The sequence below is a fragment of the Heterocephalus glaber genome, unplaced genomic scaffold (genome assembly GCF_053883595.1).
Source record: "Heterocephalus glaber isolate CG9 unplaced genomic scaffold, H.glaber_assembly_v1.0 deba00001457, whole genome shotgun sequence".
Lineage (NCBI taxonomy): Eukaryota > Metazoa > Chordata > Mammalia > Rodentia > Bathyergidae > Heterocephalus > Heterocephalus glaber.
In genome coordinates, this window is record NW_028258305.1 from 6,854,064 (window position 1) to 6,877,566 (window position 23,503).

Consider the following 23,503-nt stretch of genomic DNA (forward strand, 5'->3'; position numbering starts at 1 on the left):
TGGCATGTAGCCTCCCCAACTACCACAGGGCCTAAGGCAAGAGGAATGCTTAAACCCAGGAGTTTGAGGCCAGAGAGAGGAGGAAGAGAAGGAGAGAATGGGCGGGGAGGGGGAGAATTGACATATAGTTTGTTAGATGGAGGTTAAGAGTCACAGAGAAGGATAAGGGGGAAGAGAAAGTAATATTTTCCAATAAAGTAGTCAGGGAAGGCTTCTCTGAGAGATGACGAAAGAAGGGTGTAAAAAGATGAAGAAATCAGATCTATAAATATGTTAGAAAAGTGTTCTAAGGGAGAAAGAACAGTCAATGGTGCTGAGGCACTTAGATAACAAAAATGAGGGACCCATGGCTGCAGCTGAGTGATCAAGAGGAGAAAGAAAAAGAGGAGGCCAGAGAAATAAATAATGAAGGGCCCAAGCATGTAAGGTCTGGGTAGGCCATTGCAAAGATACTGGCTTGTACTTTGCATGAGACAGGAAGATATAAGAAGTTTTTAAGTAAAAGAAGGATGATTTAAGTTATGTTTCAACAAATTCACTGTGGGAACTGCGGCCAGAATAGACTCCAGACATACAAGAGAAACAAGCTGAGAACAATAAAGAAGCTACTACAATAATCTAGGGGGGCAGCTGATGGTGATGTATCCTATGATGTGGTCAGATTCTAGCTACATATATTTTTACATTTTCTAGGTAGAGTCAATAAAATGTGCTGTTTTGTTGCACAAGAGAAAGAAAGTAGCTAAGGCTGATTCTAAAGTTTTTTAATAACTAGAACAAAGAAATTATATTAGTATATATAAGACAATAGGAGGGATAAGTTTGGTAAATAAGAAGCTCAGTTTTCTACACATTAAATCTTGAGTTGCCTTTCAAATATACAAGTATAGATGCTCCAGTAGGCAGCTGGGTATATGTATCTATAGTAATAAACTTGAGAGTTATCAGGATATAGGTGATATTCAAAGTTTAAGAGTGGATATGGTCCAACAGAATGAATTCAGGAGGAAAATAAAGGTCCCAAGAACTGAGACTTGTAGCACAACATAATAAGTCAAGGAAAAGAGGAAGAATCACCAAAGGTGTCAGTGAAATAAAAGAAAAACCAGAAATGTGTGATATCCTAGAAGTCTGGCGTTTTAAAATATTTTAAGGAGACAGGAACAATCATTTGTGCCAAATGCTGATGATAGGTCGAATACAAGATAAGGCCTAAAAATGACCACTGGATTTAGCAAAGCAGAGCCATTAATAATTTCAAAAGACCAGTTTTAATAGAATGGTAATAGCAAAGACTTAATTGGAATAGATACTTGAAAGAACAGGAGGAAGGAAATTGAAGACAGAAAATACACTTAACTCCTCTGAGGTGTCTTTCTAAAACAGAAAGAAATAGGTTAGTGCTAATGAGGAAAATAGTATCAGAAGAGAATTTTTTTAAAAAGAGAGAAAAATATTCTCATGCTAATGAAAAATATCAGGTTAAGAGAGAAATTCTAATGCTGTAGAAGAGAGAGAGAACTGCTAGAGTACTGTCCTTAACTTTATACAATGATTCAGCTTGGTCTTTTTGGGAAACACAGACTTTTTCCATAACAGGAAAGAAGTTATGTGAGTACAGATGCATGTTAGTAGATTTAACAGATGAGGAAACTGAGGAACAGAATCATATCTGACCTAAGATCTCAGAGCAAGTAAATAGACAGAATTTTGATTTGAACCAAGGCCATGGAAATAGGAAGGGATCAAGATCATGGAATCATCTATTAATGCCAATCTTATCCAATCTTGCTAGTTAAAATGCCACCAGAAGATACAGGTTTAACAGTGTACTCCAAATCCAATTCACAGATTGTCAATAATTCTCTCTCTAGTCTCCCTCCATGGTCACCAGTTGCAAAACTTCAGGTGAGAAGAGGGAAGTAAAAACTCGACACAAGAGACTTAGTATACCATAGTCAAAGATAAAGAACTCAATTTTGTTGATTAAAAAACACCTCCAGCCAGGTGTGGTGTCCCATACCTATAATCCCAGCACTAGGGAGCCTAAGGCAAGAAGATTACCACAAGCGTGAGGCCAGCCTGGAGTACATAGTGAGTTCAGTGCCAGCCTGCTACAAAGTGAGACCCTGCCAAAAAAAAAAAAATCTCTAGAGATTTCTCTATTTCTATTTCCATACCTATCGGTATGGGTGTGTGTGTGTGACAACAACTCTGTAAAATAAACAATCTCTATTTTGGAAAGTATATTTCTGCCCACCTTAAATAATCCTTAATCAAAATTCACTCTACATACTTAATCCTGGAAACTTGATGACAACCTTAATTCTTATATACCATAATGATAAGTCAAGTTATTCCTCCCTATACAATTGAAACAAGAAAAGAATGAGTAATGACTGAACTTTTCCCACTTGCCACAAAAGAATTGTACATAAAATTCTCAATTAAAAAAAGTGATCATCAAGGAATTTTAAATGTGAAGATAACCTTAGGAGGTCTAGTCTAGGCCTGGATAAAGAAACTGAAGCAAAGAGTAAATGGCTTGGTGAACCAATACTAATAATCAAAGGGAGAACCTACACCCATAGTTCAGAGTTCTTCAGCTGACCCATATTATTCCCAGCTCCACTCTGATTCAGACAGTTGTCAAGAAAAATAGGGTTCTACTCCTAAAGACTTCACATTTCTATGCATGACACAGCAATCCAATGTGGGAAAGGGAAAGAATGTGGAATGGACAAAGTTAGGAGGTGGTAGTTTCAGGCATCTTAAAGCCTGGTCCTTCAAATGACCTGTTTCAATTCTTAGTTCTGGATCTGGAAATGGTAACTAGATTGCTGAACAAACAAAAATATAATCTGCTTAAGAAAATCTTATTTTTAAAAAATAAAAGAAGGAAGAAGTATACCAGGTCCCAAGTTGCTCATAAGGCACCAATTTTTCACAATTCTGTCCAACATCTTTTTCACTAGCAAAAATGGTCCCTCTAAGAACGCTGGCTTTCTGATATTCCTTTTGGATCTATACAACCTGGCTGAGTTAAGATAATGTAACAATATCAATTAGTCTAGCTAAGTAGCTGACAATGAGTACAGTCAGAAGCAGCTTTACATCATTATCTAGTTATATACTAGGTACAAAAGCAGAGGACCAATAAAGTTTACAGGAGTAGAAAACAAGGATGTACGAAGTGGCAAGGGAAAAAATAGTATTTATATTTTCCAAAAACTTACAACTTCGACTTTAAAGTAGTAATTTAAGAGTCTGAAGCTGGAAAAAAAATGAAGTCTAATACAGGTAACTAAAACTAGCTCTGAAAAAAATATCTAACTGCATAAAACCAACACAACAATACTTTGGGTTAAGAGGTTGGTATAAAAAAAGCAAGCACATTATTGGTAAAGAGCAGCACTATAAAAACCCTCATAATTACTCAGAAAAGATTTACATACCAAATACATGTACAGTTATTTATCACCGTAGCATGGTTTGGAAAAGAAGTTTATATAATCATTTGCCAAAATCATATTGTAAAAAAATGGATTAGGACATGATATAATGACATTCATCATTAGAAAATTGTACCTTTACATAATCCATCTTGGTTCTTATTTTTTCCCCATTCCCCTGCCCTCTCTTCAACCCCTCCATCCCTCCCTATTTACAATGACTTTGTTTCCATTTTTCCATTTCCTCATATTAATTCCGTTCCCTTCTTTCCTTTCCCCTACCGCCCCCCATTTCCCCTTTGCCCCATTTCTTCCTATTTCACATTATCTATTATACCTTTTAGTCCTTATTTACACTTTCAGTATCTCACACTAGAGAAACTATTCGGTATTTACACGTGTGTCCTATTTATTTCACTTAAGAGTAACGCCTCAATGTGCATCCATTTAGCTATAAATGTCTCTAATTTCTCATTTTTTATGGCTGAGCAGTACTCCATTTTATTAAAAAACCACATTTTCTTTATCCAGTCTCCAGTTGATGGGCGATTGGGCTGCTTCCAAGTTTTAGCTATTACAAATTGTGCTGCTATGAACACGGGTGCACGTATATCACTGTGGTATGATTCTTTTAATTCTTTGGGGAAGATACCCAGCAGGGTCAAGTGGGACTTCCAGTCTTAGTTCTTTGAGGTACCTCCATACTGATTTCCACAGTGGTTGCACCAGTCTACACTCCCACCAGCAGTGGTGCAGTGTCCCTCTTTCCCCGCAGGCCCGCCAGCATTTGTTATTGGTTGATTTCATGATAGCAGACATTCTTTCTGGGGTGAGGTGGAATCTCAGCGTTGTTTTCATCAGCATCTCTCGAATGACCAGTGATGTTGAACATTTTTTGATATGTTTCTTTGCTATTTCTACTTCTTTGAGAAATGTCTGTTCATTTCAGATGCCCATTTTTGGACTGGGTCTTTCAGTTTAGGAGGTCTGATTTTTTTAAGTTCTTCATAGATTCCAGAGAGTAGACCTTTGTCTGAAGAACAGCAGGTGAAAATTTTTTCCCACACTGTGGGTTGTCTCTTCACACTTGCTGTGCAGGTTTCTCTTGCTGTGCAGAAGCCTTTTAATAAGAAGAGATCCCACTTGTTGATTATGCTAGTTCATGGGCAACTGAGGTTTTGTTCATAAAACCTTTTCCTACACCAATGTCTTCAAGAGTTCTACCTAACCTCTGTTCCAGCCGGTTCAGCGTTTCTGTTTTAATATTTAGATCTTTAATCCATTTTGATTTTAATTTAGTGCGTGGTGAGAGATACAGGTCTAGTTTTAATCTTTGGCAAGTTGAAACCCAATTTTTCCAGCACCATTTTTTAAAGAGGCTATCCTTCCTCCAGTGAGGGTGTTTGGCTCCTTTGTCGAAGATGAGGTGGCTGAGTGTGTCTGGAGTTGTTTCTGCATCTTCTAATCTGTTCCATTGTTCTTCAGGTCTGTTTCTTTGCCAGTATCTTGCTGTTTTTATCACAGTAGCTTTGTAGTATAGTTTCAAGTTGGGGGTTGTGATAGCCCATGCCGTGTCTCTGTTACCTAGAATTGCTTTTGCTATTCTGGGTCTCTTCTTGTTCCAAATAAATTTTTAGATTGTTTTCTCAAGGTCCATGAAGTATGCTGCTGGGATTTCAATTGGAGTTGCATTGAATCTATATAGCAGTTTTGGAAGTATGGCCATTTTCACTATGTTGCTCCTTTCTACCCAGGAGCAGGGGATGTCTTTCCATTTTCTGATAGCATCTTCAGTCTCTGTTGTCAGAGTGCTACAGTTTTCAGAGAAGAGGTCTTTGATTTCTTTTGTTAGGTTGATTCCTGGGAATTTCAGTTTTTTGGATGCTATTGTGAAAGGAACTGTTTGCCCTATTTCTCTCTCAGTGAGTCTGTTGTTTGTGTACAGAAAAGCTATTGATTTTTGTATGTTGACCTTGTATCCAGCTACTTTACCGAATCTGGTTAAGTCTAGAAGACTTTTGGTGGAGTTCTTGGGGTCTTCTATATAGGGTATCATGTCATCTGCAAATAATGACTTCTTCATTTCACTTCTTCATTTGACTTCTTCATTTCCTATCTTTATTCCTTTTATTTCTTTCTCTTGTCTAATTGCTGTGGCTAATGTTTCCAGAACTATATTGAACAGGAGTGGTGATAGTGGACATCCTTGTCTCATTCCTGATTTTAGTGTGAAGGATTTCAGTTTTTGACCATTTAGTATGATATTGGCTGTTGGTTTTTCATAGAGGGCTTTTATCAGATTGAGATAGCAACCATCTATTCCAGTTTTTTGTAGGGTTTCATCATAACTGCATGTTGGATTTTGTCAAATGCTTTTTCTGCATCTATTGAGATGATCATATGGTTTTTGTCCTTGGTTCTATTGATATAGTGTATTACATTTATTGATTTGCATGTGTTGAACCATCCCTGCATCGCTGGGATGAATCCCACTTGCTCAGGGTGTATGATCTTCTTGATGATCTTCCGCATTCTGTTTGCCAGTATCTTATTGAGGATTTTCCCATCTATGTTCATTAGGGAGACTGGCCTATAGTTCTCTTTTTTGGTTGGGTCTTTCTCTGCTTTGGGGATCAAGGTGATGCTTGCTTCCAGGAATGAATTTGGGAGTATTGCTTCCCTTTCAATTTCATTGAAGAGTTTAACCAGTAGTGGCAGTAGTTCCTCTCTAAATGTCTTGTAGAATTCAACAGTGAAGCCATCAGGGCCCAGGCTCTTCTAAGTTGATAAATTTTTAATTACGTTTTCAATTTCATTGGTTGATATTGGGTTGTTTAGAATTTTTAGGTCTTCTTCGTTCAACTTTGGTAATTCATACGTATCTAGGAATCTGTCCATTTCTTCTGTGTTGTCCATCTTATTGGCGTATAGGTTCTGGAAGTAGGTATTGATGATCCTCTGGATTTCTGCTGACTCTCTTGTAATTTCATCCTTTTTATTCCTAATTGCATGGATTTGGGCCTTTTCTTTCCTTTTTCTGATAAGGTTGGCTAAGGGTTTGTCAATTTTGTTGATTCTTTCGAAGAACCAACTCTTGGCGTCATTGATTTTTTGGTATTGTTCTCTTAGTCTCCATTGCATTGATTTCTGCTCTGATCTTTATAATTTCCTCCCTTGTATGAGCTTTGGGTTTGCCCCGTTCTTCTTTTTCTAGAAGCTTGAGGTTCAGCATCAGGTTGCTTAATTGGGCTCACTCTGTTTGCCTAATATGAGTATTTGTTGCTATGAATTTCCCCCGTAAGACTGCTTTCATTGTGTCCCATAGATTCCGGTATGTTGTATTGTCATTGTCATTTAATTGAAGGAACTGTCTGATTTCTTCTTTAATTTCCTCTGTGACCCATTGGTTGCTCAGAAGTGTGTTGTTCAATTTCCATGTGTTTATGAAATTTTTGTGGTTTCTTTTGCTATTGATCTCCAATTTCATTGCACTATGGTCTGATAATATACAGGGGATAACTTCCATTCCTGTGCACTTACTTAAACATGTTCCATGAGCGAATATGTGGTCTCTTTTGGAGAGTGACCCGTGTACAGCTGAAAAGAATGTGTATTCTTATTTTGTGGGGTGGAAGACTCTGTAAACATCTGTTAAGTTCATTTGTTCAAGAGTGCCATTGAGTTCTAGTATTTCGTTGCTTATTTTTTGTCTAGTTGATCTATCTATTTGTGACAGTGGGGTATTGAGGTCCCCCACTACTATTGTATTATAGTGTTTATATGATTTTTCATGTCCGTTAGTATTTCTCTTATATAGTTGGGCGCAGTAGCGTTTGGTGCATATACATTTATGATTATCATCTCTTCCTCCTGGATTGTTCCCTCTATAAGGATGTAGCATCCTTGTCTGTCTCTCTTCTTAAGTGTTGGTTTGAAATCCACTTGATGTGCAAAGAGGATAGCTACTCCTGCTTTGTGTGTGTGTGTGGGGGTTCCTGTCACATGGTGTGTTGTTTTTCCCCCTTTAACTTTCAGTGTATGAGTTTCTTTTTGAATTAAGTGTGTTTCCTGTATGCAGCATATTGTTGGATCTTGCTTCTTGACCCATTCTGCCAGTCTATTTCTTTTGACTGGTGAACTGAGACCATTAACATTGATGGTTACAATTGATATGTATTGACTTACCCTTATCATCACTTTTTATTTTTGCTCTGTTCTCCCCTTTTGCATTTAATTTCTTGTCATGCATGATGGATTCCTTCTGCAGGGCTTCCTGTGGTTGTGATCCTCATTGTCTTTTCCTAGGATATTGTTTAAAATTTTTTGGAGTGTTGGTTTGGTATTTGTGAAGTTTCCAAGGTGCTCTCTGTCATGAAAGTAGCTTATTTCTCCCATTAATTTTGAAAGATAGTTTTGCAGGGCACATCAATCTGGGTTGGAGGCTGCTTTCCTTTAGGGCTTTAAATAAGATCACTCCAAGCTGTTCATGCCTGGAGGGTTTGTTTTGAGAAATCTGTTGTGATTCTGATGGGCTTTCCTTTGTAGGTGATTTGTTTCTTTTCTCTGTCTGTTTGTAGAATTTTGTTCTTCTGTTGGTTGCTTGAATCTTGGCTATTTTTCTTTTTTTCTTTTTTTTTTGGTACCAGGGATCAAACTCGGGTCCTTGCGCTTGCAAGGCAGGTGGCAGAAACACTGAGCTAAATCCCTGGCTCTTGAATCTTGACTATTATATGCCTTTGTGTAGTTTTTTTTTGTTTTTTGTTTTTTTTTGATCAAGGCTAGTTGCAGACCTGTATGCCTCATTTATTTGTATGTCAAGTTCTTTTCCCCTGCTTGGGATGCTTTTTGCCATCACTTCTGTGAACAGTTTTTTTTTTTGTCATCTGCACTCTCTCCTGTTTCTTCATTGACTGTGATTAGTCTTATGTTATTCTTCTTCACATCATGTAGCAGCTGCTGGATTGATTTCTCATGGTCCCTTACAATTTTAAAACAATTTCTCTTTTCCTGGTCTCTAATTGCAATCTTATCTTCGATGTCTGAAATTCTGTCCTCACATTGGCTCATTCTGCTCTGTAGAGTTTCAGTGGAGTTTTTAATCTCCTGGAAATCTGTTTGCATCTATTTTATGAATTCCATTTGTTTCCTATGTTGGGATTCCATTATGTTTCTCAGCTCTTTTTTTTAATCTGTGTCCTCTCTAGATTTATTAATCATGTCTTGGACAATGGACACAATCTCTGCTGTTATCTGAGAAAGTATTTCTGATTTCACTTTTTCCAGATCCTCTTTTGTTGCCAGTTCAGGGAGTCCAGGTGGTTGAGTATCAGAGTGTTCCATCTCATTTCCCTTTGGTGTTGCTGTAGGTGATCTGAAAGTCTGGTTTTGAGGCTTGTTTACATGTCTTCTCATTTTGACTGGGTGGGGTGGGGGGTTCCTGCTGGTGCCCCCGCAGCTCACCTCCTCTGTGCTGGGATCAGTGGCATGTCGACCCAGAAGCCTCCTCCTCTGTCCTTCCTTCCTTTGTTTTTATGACACTATAGATTGAACTCAGGGGGTCACAAATGCTAGGCAAGAGCTGTACTACTAAGCTACAGCCCCAGCCCTTCTGTCGAAAAAAATTTTTTTTTTTTTGAGCTAAGGTCTTCCTAAATTGCCTAGGCTAGCCTTCAATTCACAATCTTCCTGCTTCAACCTCCTAAATTATAGCTGAGATTACAGCCATGTACCATCACACCCAGCCTAATTTTTCTCACTTTGGCACTGTGGGAAGGGACGGGATTGCTGGGGATTGAAACTGGGGCCCTATCACTGAGCTACATCTCCAACCAATTTTAAAAATTTTTTGAGACTGGAGTCTTACTAAGTCATTAATTGCCCAAGCAGGGCTTACATTTGTAGTTCTCCTGCCTCAGATTCCCAGTGGTGGGATTACAGGCATACACCACTACATCCAGCTTTTTAGAGGATATCACTGATCCTTTGGCATCTGCCAAAGGTAGGCTTAGGCCTAGGGGAAAAATAATGCAACATTTTTCAATTTTACATTCTGACTTTATAAAATTCCCTTTCTATTCTTTATTTCATGTTATACCTTACCTAAAAGATTGGTACCTAGTATGAAACTAAATACAAAATAAGCACTCACATGTTACTTCTCATTTCTGTAAAATCAAAATATAGTATTTCATTGCAAATTTATAATTGTCATATTCTTATGAAGCTGATATATATATTTTTTCAGTACTGGAGATTGAACCCTGGGCTTTTGTTCTGCATTACAGTCCAAGCCCTGTTTTTTATTATTTATTTTGAGACAAGTTTTGTCCAGGCTGGGCTTGAACTGGTAATCTTCCTGTCTCAGCCTCCTAAAGTGCTAAGATTATAGGCGTGTACCACTACTCCTGGCTTAAAAATAAATAAATAAAGTAAAACTGTTTATATCCATATATTCAGGATATCACATAAAATGGCATTCTGGTGTTGCTACCATCACTGCTGTTAGGTAAAGCTCTGGAGGTATAGCTTTCCTCTTCACATGAAAGAATACACAATTTATGTATGTATGTATGTATGTATGTATTTTGGTTTTTTTGAGATAGAGTATCGCTATGTACTTCAGGCCATCTTTGGACTCACCATGTAGCACAGGCTAGCCTTAAACCCACAGTGATCTTTCTGCCTCAGACTCTAGAGTACTGGCATGCACCACTACACCCAGCTCAGGATACACATTTTAAAGGCACACAGAGCACAGATACATACAGATACACATGCACACAGATACACAGAGCATTATGGTGGTAGTACCATTAAAAAACTGGTGAAAATTTTACAGCTCTGATTTGCCTTTGGAATTCTATCTCTCTGCAAGCTTAAATTTCTAGTTAGAAAACAATTTAAGGTAACTATCCTGCCATAATTTTTCTGCTGTACCATGATTGCCCTGCTTCCCATTGTCACATATTATACAAAAATTTATTTAATTATATACAAATCAACTGCAGCCTGAAAAAGTCTCTGTTATAAATGCCATGACTTGAGAAGAGAAAATGGAGAAGTATATAGTGTGCTAATTACCCTTGGTAATTACTTTCTCAATAAAAAATGAATCTGCAATGAACTCTTTAAACATGTCACTTTATAAACATACATGTATCAACAGAAAATGAACAATAAACTGTGAACTTAACTTTAAAATAAATAAGGCAATGTGCCTTATTATTTACTAATTAATCTGACAGTGAATTCTCTAACCTGGGTGTTAGTTCTAAATTTCAAATTTATATATATATATATATAGGGAGAGAGAGAGAGAGAGGGAGAGTCTGCAAAAAAATGTTTACACACTTCAGCAGTTCATCATACTAATAAATGTCTGGAAGCTAATGGTCACCATTTTGAGCATCTTTTGTAATTGTAGAGGTCAAAGGTAACTTGTATTAATCTCATTATATCTTAGTAAATGTAGTATTAAAATATTTATACAAGTTTTTCTTTTTCTGAAGTCTGAATATGTTTTTTGGTGGACTCTATGTCATATATATGGCACCTATGTTATACAAGAATTATGAAAGATAAATAGTAATCTATAGAGGTGACAAAAAAAAATCACTGTGTAGCTCAAACTCCTTCCAAAATACAGTTAAAAATAAAATGTAGAATATTTTTTGGCCAGTGCTTCCAAAGTGCATCTAAGTGATTTCAATGGCACTTAGCAGCAAATAATGTATATATTATAAAGGAAAAGCATCAGAAAAATGAAGTCTTTCAGAGAAAAAAAATAGTTCCAGTCTGTGGATTTAATATAACTGATAGCTAACTTTAAAAACAACAGATGGGGGCAAGTTTGTTTCAAAAATTCAGAAATGTCATGGATGTTAAGTTTCCCAAGATTTTTTCAATTTATTAGTTTAAGTTCTATAATATAAGCACTTCCTTCATAGTTATTGGAACTGATTTTTACTTTCTTATTTAGCTATTACATATAATTCATGATAGTATTTTCATAGATACATGAACATAGTACGTATGAGTTGTAATTAGTTTAATGCATTGTCAGTTCCCATAAACTTTTCCAAAAGAGTACATGAACAGTGTTTAAAAAAACAGCACAATCATTGTAAAGTATAGTTGTCTTTCGGCATCCAAGAAGGACTGGCTTCCTGAATATCAAAATCTATAGATACTCAAGTCCCTTATACAAAATGAAATGGTTTTTGCTTATAACCTATGGATATCCCCCTATATATTTTAAATAATCTCTAGACTACAACTATGTACAACAATGTAAATGTTATGTAACTGCTTGCTACCTTATATTTTTTAGCAAATAATGACAAGAGGAAAAAACCTGTACATGTTAAATACAGTCATACTTTTTTTCCAAATAGTTTGCAACTACAACTGGTTGAATCCACAGATGTGGGACCTGTGGACATAGAGGACTGCCTGTATATAGAAGGGCTCTGAAATATTAATGGAATTACACCTGAAAAATTAGCCCAACAAAAAGTAATTTCTTCTAGAAAATATTATACTCTGAGAAAAACCAAACTGCATTTTTGTGTTTCACCAACTGCATTCAAGCAATATTTGATAGAACATGAAAAAGAATATAGACCAATTAGAAAAATTACTTGAATATCAAAACTGCAATTTTTAAAAGAATACTTAATAACAGATACGGGTATTTAAAATTGACCTGTATTCTAAAGTTTTATAGATTATGATTTATTATGTTTTATAATATTCTTTTATAAAATAATTATTAAAAGAGAATTGTATTTTGTTATTAGCTAAAATTATTTTGTGTGTTTCCAAAGTTTATAGTTATCATATTTATCCATTATACTGAATATTTAGATGGTCCATTCCACAAAAATGTAAGGCCCAATCCTGGTCCTTTCCACAAAAGCTTAAGACCCAATCATCAATACTGACTGACAGAACATCCTATTGTTTACTTTTAGAATCTTTTCTCATATGTAAACAGATAGGAAGGTAAACTGTAATGCGCCAAAACTACAAAAGTAGTATTAGTATTAGCACAATGTTGATTTCCTAAAATGAGAGGAGAAGTGTTCCTTCTTTTTTCTACTTTAAATGTTTGATATAATTGATCAGTTAAAATGTATATGAGCCTGTTGTTGTCATATGGGTAGGTTTTTAAGCTAGGAATATACTTTCTTTAATAGGTGCTATTCAAATTTTATATTTCCTCCAGAGTTAGTTTCATTAGTCTTCCAAGGTACTTCTGAGAAGTTGTCAAATTTATTTCAAAAAAAGACTTTTGTAATATACTTTCTATATCCTTTTAAATTCTGTAAAATCTGTGGTAGTATCTTCTAGATCTTGATATTGTAATTTGAAAAATGTATAACTGATATTATGTAATAGAAAGAAAAGGTCTAAAGGAGTAGGGGACATGGGAGGGGTAGGGGAAAGGAAAGAAGGGAAAAGAAAAAATGTGGGAAAAGAAAAAAAATGGAAACAAAGTCTTTGCAAATAGGGAAGGGTGGAGGGGGTGAAGGGAGAGGAGGGGAAGGGGAAAAAATAAGAATCAAGATACATCATGTAAAGGTAAAAGATCCTAATGATGAGTGTAACTCTATTTTATACCAAAAATGGACCAATAAACTTAATGGAAAAAAAAATCATTCAACAAACCCAAGAGAAGAACAAAATTCTACAAACAGACAGAGAAAAGAAACAAATCACCTACAAAGGAAAGCCCATCAGAATCACAACAGATTTCTCAAAACAAACCCTCCAGGCATGAACAGCTTGGAGTGATCTTATTTAAAGCCCTAAAGGAAAGCAGCCTCCAACCCAGATTGATGTGCCCTGCAAAACTATCTTTCAAAATTAATGGGAGAAATAAGCTACTTTCATGACAGAGAGCACCTTGGGAACTTCACAAATACCAAACCAACACTCCAAAAAATTTTAAACAATATCCTAGGAAAAGACAATGAGGATCACAACCACAGGAAGCCCTGCAGAAGGAATCCATCATGCATGACAAGAAATTAAATGCAAAAGGGGAGAACAGAGCAAAAATAAAAAGTGATGATAAGGGTAAGTCAATACATATCAATTGTAACCATCAATGTTAATGGTCTCAGTTCACCAGTCAAAAGAAATAGACTGGCAGAATGGGTCAAGAAGCAAGATCCAACAATATGCTGCATACAGGAAACACACTTAATTCAAAAAGAAACTCATACACTGAAAGTTAAAGGGGGAAAAACAACACACCATGTGACAGGAACCCCCACACACACACACAAAGCAGGAGTAGCTATCCTCTTTGCACATCAAGTGGATTTCAAACCAACACTTAAGAAGAGAGACAGACAAGGATGCTACATCCTTATAGAGGGAACAATCCAGGAGGAAGAGATGATAATCATAAATGTATATGCACCAAACGCTACTGCGCCCAACTATATAAGAGAAATACTAACGGACATGAAAAATCATATAAACACTATAATACAATAGTAGTGGGGGACCTCAATACCCCACTGTCACAAATAGATAGATCAACTAGACAAAAAATAAGCAACGAAATACTAGAACTCAATGGCACTCTTGAACAAATGAACTTAACAGATGTTTACAGAGTCTTCCACCCCACAAAATAAGAATACACATTCTTTTCAGCTGTACACGGGTCACTCTCCAAAAGAGACCACATATTCGCTCATGGAACATGTTTAAGTAAGTGCACAGGAATGGAAGTTATCCCCTGTATATTATCAGACCATAGTGCAATGAAATTGGAGATCAATAGCAAAAGAAACCACAAAAATTTCATAAACACATGGAAATTGAACAACACACTTCTGAGCAACCAATGGGTCACAGAGGAAATTAAAGAAGAAATCAGACAGTTCCTTCAATTAAATGACAATGACAATACAACATACCGGAATCTATGGGACACAATGAAAGCAGTCTTACGGGGGAAATTCATAGCAACAAATACTCATATTAGGCAAACAGAGTGAGCCCAATTAAGCAACCTGATGCTGAACCTCAAGCTTCTACAAAAAGAAGAACGGGGCAAACCCAAAGCTCATACAAGGGAGGAAATTATAAAGATCAGAGCAGAAATCAATGCAATGGAGACTAAGAGAACAATACCAAAAAATCAATGACGCCAAGAGTTGGTTCTTCGAAAGAATCAACAAAATTGACAAACCCTTAGCCAACCTTATCAGAAAAAGGAAAGAAAAGGCCCAAATCCATGCAATTAGGAATAAAAAGGATGAAATTACAAGAGAGTCAGCAGAAATCCAGAGGATCATCAATACCTACTTCCAGAACCTATACGCCAATAAGATGGACAACACAGAAGAAATGGACAGATTCCTAGATACGTATGAATTACCAAAGTTGAACGAAGAAGACCTAAAAATTCTAAACAACCCAATATCAACCAATGAAATTGAAAACGTAATTAAAAATTTATCAACTTAGAAGAGCCTGGGCCCTGATGGCTTCACTGTTGAATTCTACAAGACATTTAGAGAGGAACTACTGCCACTACTGGTTAAACTCTTCAATGAAATTGAAAGGGAAGCAATACTCCCAAATTCATTCCTGGAAGCAAGCATCACCTTGATCCCCAAAGCAGAGAAAGACCCAACCAAAAAAGAGAACTATAGGCCAGTCTCCCTAATGAACATAGATGGGAAAATCCTCAATAAGATACTGGCAAACAGAATGCGGAAGATCATCAAGAAGATCATACACCCTGAGCAAGTGGGATTCATCCCAGCGATGCAGGGATGGTTCAACACATGCAAATCAATAAATGTAATACACTATATCAATAGAACCAAGGACAAAAACCATATGATCATCTCAATAGATGCAGAAAAAGCATTTGACAAAATCCAACACGCAGTTATGATGAAACCCTACAAAAAACTGGAATAGATGGTTGCTATCTCAATCTGATAAAAGCCCTCTATGAAAAACCAACAGCCAATATCATACTAAATGGTCAAAAACTGAAATCCTTCACACTAAAATCAGGAATGAGACAAGGATGTCCACTATCACCACTCCTGTTCAATATAGTTCTGGAAACATTAGCCACAGCAATTAGACAAGAGAAAGAAATAAAAGGAATAAAGATAGGAAATGAAGAAGTCAAATGAAGAAGTGAAATGAAGAAGTCATTATTTGCAGATGACATGATACCCTATATAGAAGACCCCAAGAACTCCACCAAAAGTCTTCTAGACTTAACCAGATTCGGTAAAGTAGCTGGATACAAGGTCAACATACAAAAATCAATAGCTTTTCTGTACACAAACAACAGACTCACTGAGAGAGAAATAGGGCAAACAGTTCCTTTCACAATAGCATCCAAAAAACTGAAATTCCCAGGAATCAACCTAACAAAAGAAATCAAAGACCTCTTCTCTGAAAACTGTAGCACTCTGACAACAGAGACTGAAGATGCTATCAGAAAATGGAAAGACATCCCCTGCTCCTGGGTAGAAAGGAGCAACATAGTGAAAATGGCCATACTTCCAAAACTGCTATATAGATTCAATGCAACTCCAATTGAAATCCCAGCAGCATACTTCATGGACCTTGAGAAAACAATCTAAAAATTTATTTGGAACAAGAAGAGACCCAGAATAGCAAAAGCAATTCTAGGTAACAGAGACACGGCATGGGCTATCACAACCCCCAACTTGAAACTATACTACAAAGCTACTGTGATAAAAACAGCAAGATACTGGCAAAGAAACAGACCTGAAGAACAATGGAACAGATTAGAAGATGCAGAAACAACTCCAGACACACTCAGCCACCTCATCTTCGACAAAGGAGCCAAACACCCTCACTGGAGGAAGGATAGCCTCTTTAAAAAATGGTGCTGGAAAAATTGGGTTTCAACTTGCCAAAGATTAAAACTAGACCTGTATCTCTCACCACGCACTAAATTAAAATCAAAATGGATTAAAGATCTAAATATTAAAACAGAAACGCTGAACCGGCTGGAACAGAGGTTAGGTAGAACTCTTGAAGACATTGGTGTAGGAAAAGGTTTTATGAACAAAACCTCAGTTGCCCATGAACTAGCATAATCAACAAGTGGGATCTCTTCTTATTAAAAGGCTTCTGCACAGCAAGAGAAACCTGCACAGCAAGTGTGAAGAGACAACCCACAGTGTGGGAAAAAATTTTCACCTGCTGTTCTTCAGACAAAGGTCTACTCTCTGGAATCTATGAAGAACTTAAAAAAATCAGACCTCCTAAACTGAAAGACCCAGTCCAAAAATGGGCATCTGAAATGAACAGACATTTCTCAAAGAAGTAGAAATAGCAAAGAAACATATCAAAAAATGTTCAACATCACTGGTCATTCGAGAGATGCTGATGAAAACAACGCTGAGATTCCACCTCACCCCAGAAAGAATGTCTGCTATCATGAAATCAACCAATAACAAATGCTGGCGGGCCTGCGGGGAAAGAGGGACACTGCACCACTGCTGGTGGGAGTGTAGACTGGTGCAACCACTGTGGAAATCAGTATGGAGGTACCTCAAAGAACTAAGACTGGAAGTCCCACTTGACCCTGCTGGGTATCTTCCCCAAAGAATTAAAAGAATCATACCACAGTGATATACGTGCACCCGTGTTCATAGCAGCACAATTTGTAATAGCTAAAACTTGGAAGCAGCCCAATCGCCCATCAACTGGAGACTGGATAAAGAAAATGTGGTTTTTTAATAAAATGGAGTACTGCTCAGCCATAAAAAATGAGAAATTAGAGACATTTATAGCTAAATGGATGCACATTGAGGCGTTACTCTTAAGTGAAATAAATAGGACACACGTGTAAATACCGAATAGTTTCTCTAGTGTGAGATACTGAAAGTGTAAATAAGGACTAAAAGGTATAATAGATAATGTGAAATAGGAAGAAATGGGGCAAAGGGGAAATGGGGGGCGGTAGGGGAAAGGAAAGAAGGGAACGGAATTAATATGAGGAAATGGAAAAATGGAAACAAAGTCATTGTAAATAGGGAGGGATGGAGGGGTTGAAGAGAGGGCAGGGGAATGGGGAAAAAATAAGAACCAAGATGGATTATGTAAAGGTACAATTTTCTAATGATGAATGTCATTATATTGTTTACCTAAAATATACCAATACAATTAATAAAAATAAAAGAAATGAAAACAGTGGTTGCCTTTGAGGGTTGGGAATAAACTGAGAAACCAAGGGAAAAATGTGAAAACAATCTACATCTTATTAGGACTGGTAATTATATAAGTATGTAGATATTGATCAAATCTCATTGAATTGCATAACTAAAATATTCGCATTGTACTGTATGTAAATATAGCTCAATATAAATAAAACCTGATGTGTACAGATGGAAGATGTGCCTGTGGATGGAAAGAAACCATATATTCACACCAGCCTAATTAGGTCCATATATTCCTCACCATGTGCACTAATACCTAAGACCTTGGAGCCTGCTGTGTCCTCATACTGAAGAATGTTTGCATTAGTTACTTTACTCTCATTGCTGAGACAAAATACCCAACACCCAAAGTTGGAGGGGAAGGGGTTTATTTGGCTTACAGTTCATAGATGTTTCAGTCCATAATCGGCTGGCTCCAAAGCAGAGAGAGCAAACAGGCATCGCCGAGGAGAAACAACATGGCGTACACAAGGCACAGCATCTTTCTGCCCCTTTTATCTTATTCAGACTAGAGGGTTCGGGGTGGTGCCAAGCTAATCACTCACGTGTAGCGGTTTAGTAATCACACACCCTTAACCCCAGCTTCAAACATTCCAGATTCGACTACCTCTGAAAAAAAAAGGTCCAACCTTATTTACATGAGGCTCTGGGGGGACATCTAAACATAAATTATAACAAGATTCAATAAAGAACCATTTTGAGAAACTGTTTACAACAAGCCACAGAAAAATTACAGAACAACTTCACTTCAGGGTCTCCAGTGTTACCATACCAGTGACTATATGACAGACAGTCAGAAGTGGAACAGCAGAGGTTATGACCAACTGACCACCTGACAATGGCCAAGGCCAATGCCCCAGGAGAGAAGGTAAGCCTCAAAGAGACAACAGCTCAAGGGAAAATAAGAGACTGAGCCAACAGTACTATCCCCAAGAAAAGCCAGCCATGGCTACTGTAAACTACAAAAACAGTATACAGTTTTACACCAAAAAGTACTCCTTCACGACAAGCTGGAATTGGAAAAGAAATCCAAAACAGCTCCCAGCATACTGAAGAGAGTTTAATGAAGAACAATTTTTGGAAGAAGTTATTTACAATGACCCACAGAAAGTCTACAGAACAATTTCACTTCAACGTCTCCTGTGTTACCCTACCCCAGTGACTACATGAGAGACGGCCAGAACGAACAGCCATGGGGATGGTACCAGCTAGATACAGACATCCCCCACCCACCAGGAAGTTTATGCCCGGGCCAGGAAGGACACAGGGCCCAGAACTCTAAGGTGAGAAGCCACCCCTGGCAAGTGTGGCTTTCAGAAGTGGTTGCATCTAAAAGTGCTAGCATTAAGTCTAGTGGTCTGCTTGAATCCCCACCATGCTGTGCAAATCCAGCAAACACCAGTAGTCTTATAGCTTTCTCCATCTATAAATGAGACCAAGGATACTCCTTGCCTTGGACAGTAGTCACAGTCAGGGTGTATGGACAGGGGGGCTTCTGGAGCAGGGGAGGCACTTCATAAATCCACAGGCATAAAGACAGGTGGAGAAAATTGTGACTTGCTGGATTCCAAGACTGAAGATCCGAAAGGAAATTCATTCAAAATTACAGAGAACTTTTTTTTCCCTGTACTTGACCTGCCCACAATGACAAAGAACTTTTATTAAACATACATTTGACTTAACAACATCCATCTTTATAATATTACATGGGAAAAATAAAACAGTATTTATTTACACTGAATATTTGGTATGTACTTTTTTTTTTTGGACTGGAGATCGAACTCATATCCTTGCGCTTATGAGGCAGGCGGCAGAACCACTGGGCTAAATCTCTGGCCCCTGGTATGCACTTTTAACAGTTTAAAACTACATAAACTGAAAATTTTAGATCTAATTTACAAATCTATTTTGCATTTAGGCTTATTACCTAAACAACTGTAGACTTCACATTCTTAACCATCTAATCTTCCATACAACTACCTCCCTACTCTATTTTTCTGTTGGCTGCAATAAATCATTCAGCAAAATTTTCAGAGAAGGCACAGTGGTACCTCAGTTCATGAACACTTTTGTTTGCAAACAATTTGGTTTGAAAACAAGAGTGTTTGGCAAAATTTGTTTTTGTTTACAAACTCTGTATCAGGTGACAAACATGACTATAGCCATCTTTCCCATGTAGACACACAAGTGGCCATCTTTACCAAAATTATGAAACAAATTAAGTTCATGAACCAAAGTACCACTGTAGTTGAAATTTTAGCCAGAGCAATAAGGCAAGACAAAGAAATAAAAGGGATATGTATAGAAAAGGAAGAAGTCAAATTATCATTAATTGCAGATGACATGATCCTCAACACAGAAGACTCAAAAAATTCCACCAAAAGGCCTCCAAAATTAATAATCAAATTCAGCAATGTAGCAGGATACAACAAAGTCAAGACACAAAAATTCAAGAGTTCCTGTACACCAAAAATGAACTCAATGAGAAAGGAATTAGGAAAATAATATCATTCACAACAGCATCAAGAAAACTTAAATGTTTACGAATTAACCTAACCTGGGCTGGGGATTTAGCTCAGTGGTTCTGCTGCCTGCCTCGCAAGCACAAGGTTCCGAGTTTGATCCCCGGTACCCCTCCCCCCCAAAAAAGAATTAACCTAACCAAGTAAGTGAAAGACCTCTGCAACATTAACTATAATACTCTGATAAAAAGAAATTGTACAGAACATCAGAAAATGGAACTATACCCTGTTCCCAGAAAGACAAAACCAGTATGTAGAGTCAAAATAGCCATGCTTCTAAAACTAATAAACAGATTTATTCAATCTCAATCAAAATACTAACAGCATTCCTCACAGAAGTAGAGAAAACAATCCTAAAATTCATATGGAACCAAAAGAGACCCAAAATAGCAAAAGCAATTCTGGGCAAGAAAAGCAAGACAGGAGGCATCACAATCATAGACTTTAAGGTATATAAGAAAATTACAGTGATAAAAGCAGCATGGTAATGGCACAAAAACAGACATGTGGATTAATGGAACAGAACAGATGATGTCTAAACAATGCCAGGCACATTCAGCAATGTGAACTCTGACAAAGGATCCAAAAAAAACCTGGAGGAAAAACAGGCTGTTTAATGAATGGTGCTGGGAAAACTAGCTATCCATATGCAGATGATTGAAGCTAAACCCATATCCTTCACCATGTATTAAATTAAAATCAAAATGGGTCAAAGATCTAAATGCTAAAGCAGAAAAAAAAAAGAGGTAAAACTCTTGAAGACATAGGCATAGGCAAGAAGTTTCTGAGCAGAATCCCAATTCCACAAGAAACAACATCAAGAATGAACTAGATTTTCCTAAGATTCTTAATTTTTAATAATTGTGAAAGCATAGTATCTCATATCATATGATGTATGAAAATTTTTATGATTGTAAATATGTAGTCATTTAAGAAATAAAATGAATTATTTTTCCTTAAAAAAAAAAGAATGAACAAATGGCATCATAACACATTAAAAAGCTTCTGCACAACAAAGGAAGCAACCAACAGAGTGAAGAGACAACCTACATAACAGGAAAATGATTCCCTGGAAAAGGGACAAAAATCTAGACTACATAAAGAACTCAAAAAAATTACACACCCCTAAAATAAAGACTCAATCAAAAAAGTGGGGAACTGAAATGAATACTTATTTCTCAGAAAAAGTACAAATGGTCAATATATACATGAAAAACTGTTTAACATTGCTGGTCATTAGAAAAATGCAAAGTAAAAGTGAGATTCCACCTTACTCAAGAAAGAATGGCTATCATCAAGAAATCAAATAATAAATGGTTCCAAGGCTGTTGAAAAAAAGGAACCCTTCTACATTGTCTGTGTGAATGTAAACTAGTACAACCATTACAGAAATCAGCGTGGAGATTCCTCACAAAACTAAAAACAGAGGGGGCTGGGGATTTAGCTCAGTGCTTCTGCTGCCTGCCTTGCAAGCATAAGGTCCTGAGTAAGACCCCAGGTACCAAAAAAAAAACAAAAAACAAAAAACTAAAAACAGAAATTCTATTCAACCCAACTATTACCCTCCTAGGTAAGCTCCCAAAAGATTTAAAGATATTGTGTTATATCGATATATGTGCATACCCATAATTATAGCAGCAAAATTCATAATAGCTAAATCTTGGAGGTGCCCTATATATCCTTCAACAGATGAGTGGATAAAGAAAATGTGGCATTTCTACACAACGGAGTACTATGCCATAAAGAAGGATAAACTGAAGTCATTTGTAGAAAATTGGATGCATCTTGAGAGCATAATGTTAAGTCAAATAAGTCACACACAGAAGTTAAAATACTGCATTTTTTTTTCATATGAGAAACCCAAAATATAAATAAAGAGCAAAATAAAAGGTAGATAATAGGAAATAGAGCAGTAGATCTTTTGCAAAAGGGAAAGGGACCAAGAGAAGGTAGGGGAATGAAATACAGAATTAAGATGTGTTATGTACATGAACCAACCCCCCACAAAGAATGTAATCATTTTGTACTGCAAACATGTACTAATAAAAAGAAAACTAAAAGTAAATAATAAAACCTGAAAAAGATACTCTTAAAAAATTAAAAATCCAGGGGCCAGAGATTTAGCTCAGCAGTTCCCGCCACTTGCCTCACAAGCGCAAGGTCCCGAGTTCGATCCCTGGTACCAAAAAAGAAAAAATTTAAAATCCAGAAGATTTTAAATTTCAATTAAAATTAACAAAATTTTCTTTACATAGGTCTATCAACATCCAATAAAAATTCTTACAGATATTGTATATTGATAAAAATATACTCAGTTATATACAAAATTTTAAAAGTACATAATTGTTATTGAACTTTTTTGGTTTTGGTTTTTTTTTTGAGACAGGGTCTCAGTATGCAGTTTAGGACAGTCTTGAACTCACTATGTACCCCAGACTGTCCCTGAACTCACAGTAATCTTCCTATTTCAGTCTCCTGAGTACTGGAATTACAGGTGTGCACCACAACACCCAGCTGTTCTAGTCCCCACATACAAAACTAGCTGGACAAAAAATTAAAGTTTTTGAAAAATTCAACTCCCTTCTGTTCTGCAAGCCAGCAATCAACTCAGACAACTTATTATTCCTTAAGTATATCCCAAGTTCATTCTCTTGGAATCCGAACAAATTAACCCTATGTACAATTGTGTAAGTGGTACATATTGAATCATTCATAACACTCTACTATAGAGAAATTAAATAACCATTATGTTTCTCAAGGATACTTTATCAGTTCATTTATGTATCTACAAAAAGAGACAATAAATTAAATAATTTACAAAGAACAGAAATTTATTTTCTTGTAGTTCTGGGAGCTAGGAACTACAAGATCAAAAGGCATCAGTTTCTGGTCAAGGTCTTTTTACAGCATCCACACAAGGCATAAGGCAGAAGAGTAAAAAGGAATGAACTCCCTCTATCAAACTCTTATAAGGGCAATTGACTAATTCCATTTATAAAAGGGAATCCTTCAATGACTTAATCACCTCTCAAAGCCCCCATCTCCTAATACCATCACATTGGCAATGCATGAATTTTCACATTTAAATCATAGTAGCTATCAAATCCAAGATCAAAACTCAGGTATCTATCTCTTACTTCAAGAAATTCAGTTAAAAGATTTCAGGGCCTGATCAACCCATTTTCAATAGGTTAGCCAATCAGAAAAAAAAAGAGAAAACAAGAAATATTTTAAAATATTCTACTCTAGGACCAAAGAAGTTCAATAATTTAAATAAAAGTTGAATTCA

At 36.7% G+C, this 23,503-nt stretch overlaps 1 protein-coding gene across 16 annotated transcripts in view; it reads right to left on the minus strand.

The window, feature by feature from the left end:
- Nucleotides 1-23,503, minus strand: part of Ehbp1 (EH domain binding protein 1) — a 350,855-nt gene that overhangs the window by 278,415 nt on the left and 48,937 nt on the right. The gene's annotated exons all lie outside the window — the stretch shown is intronic.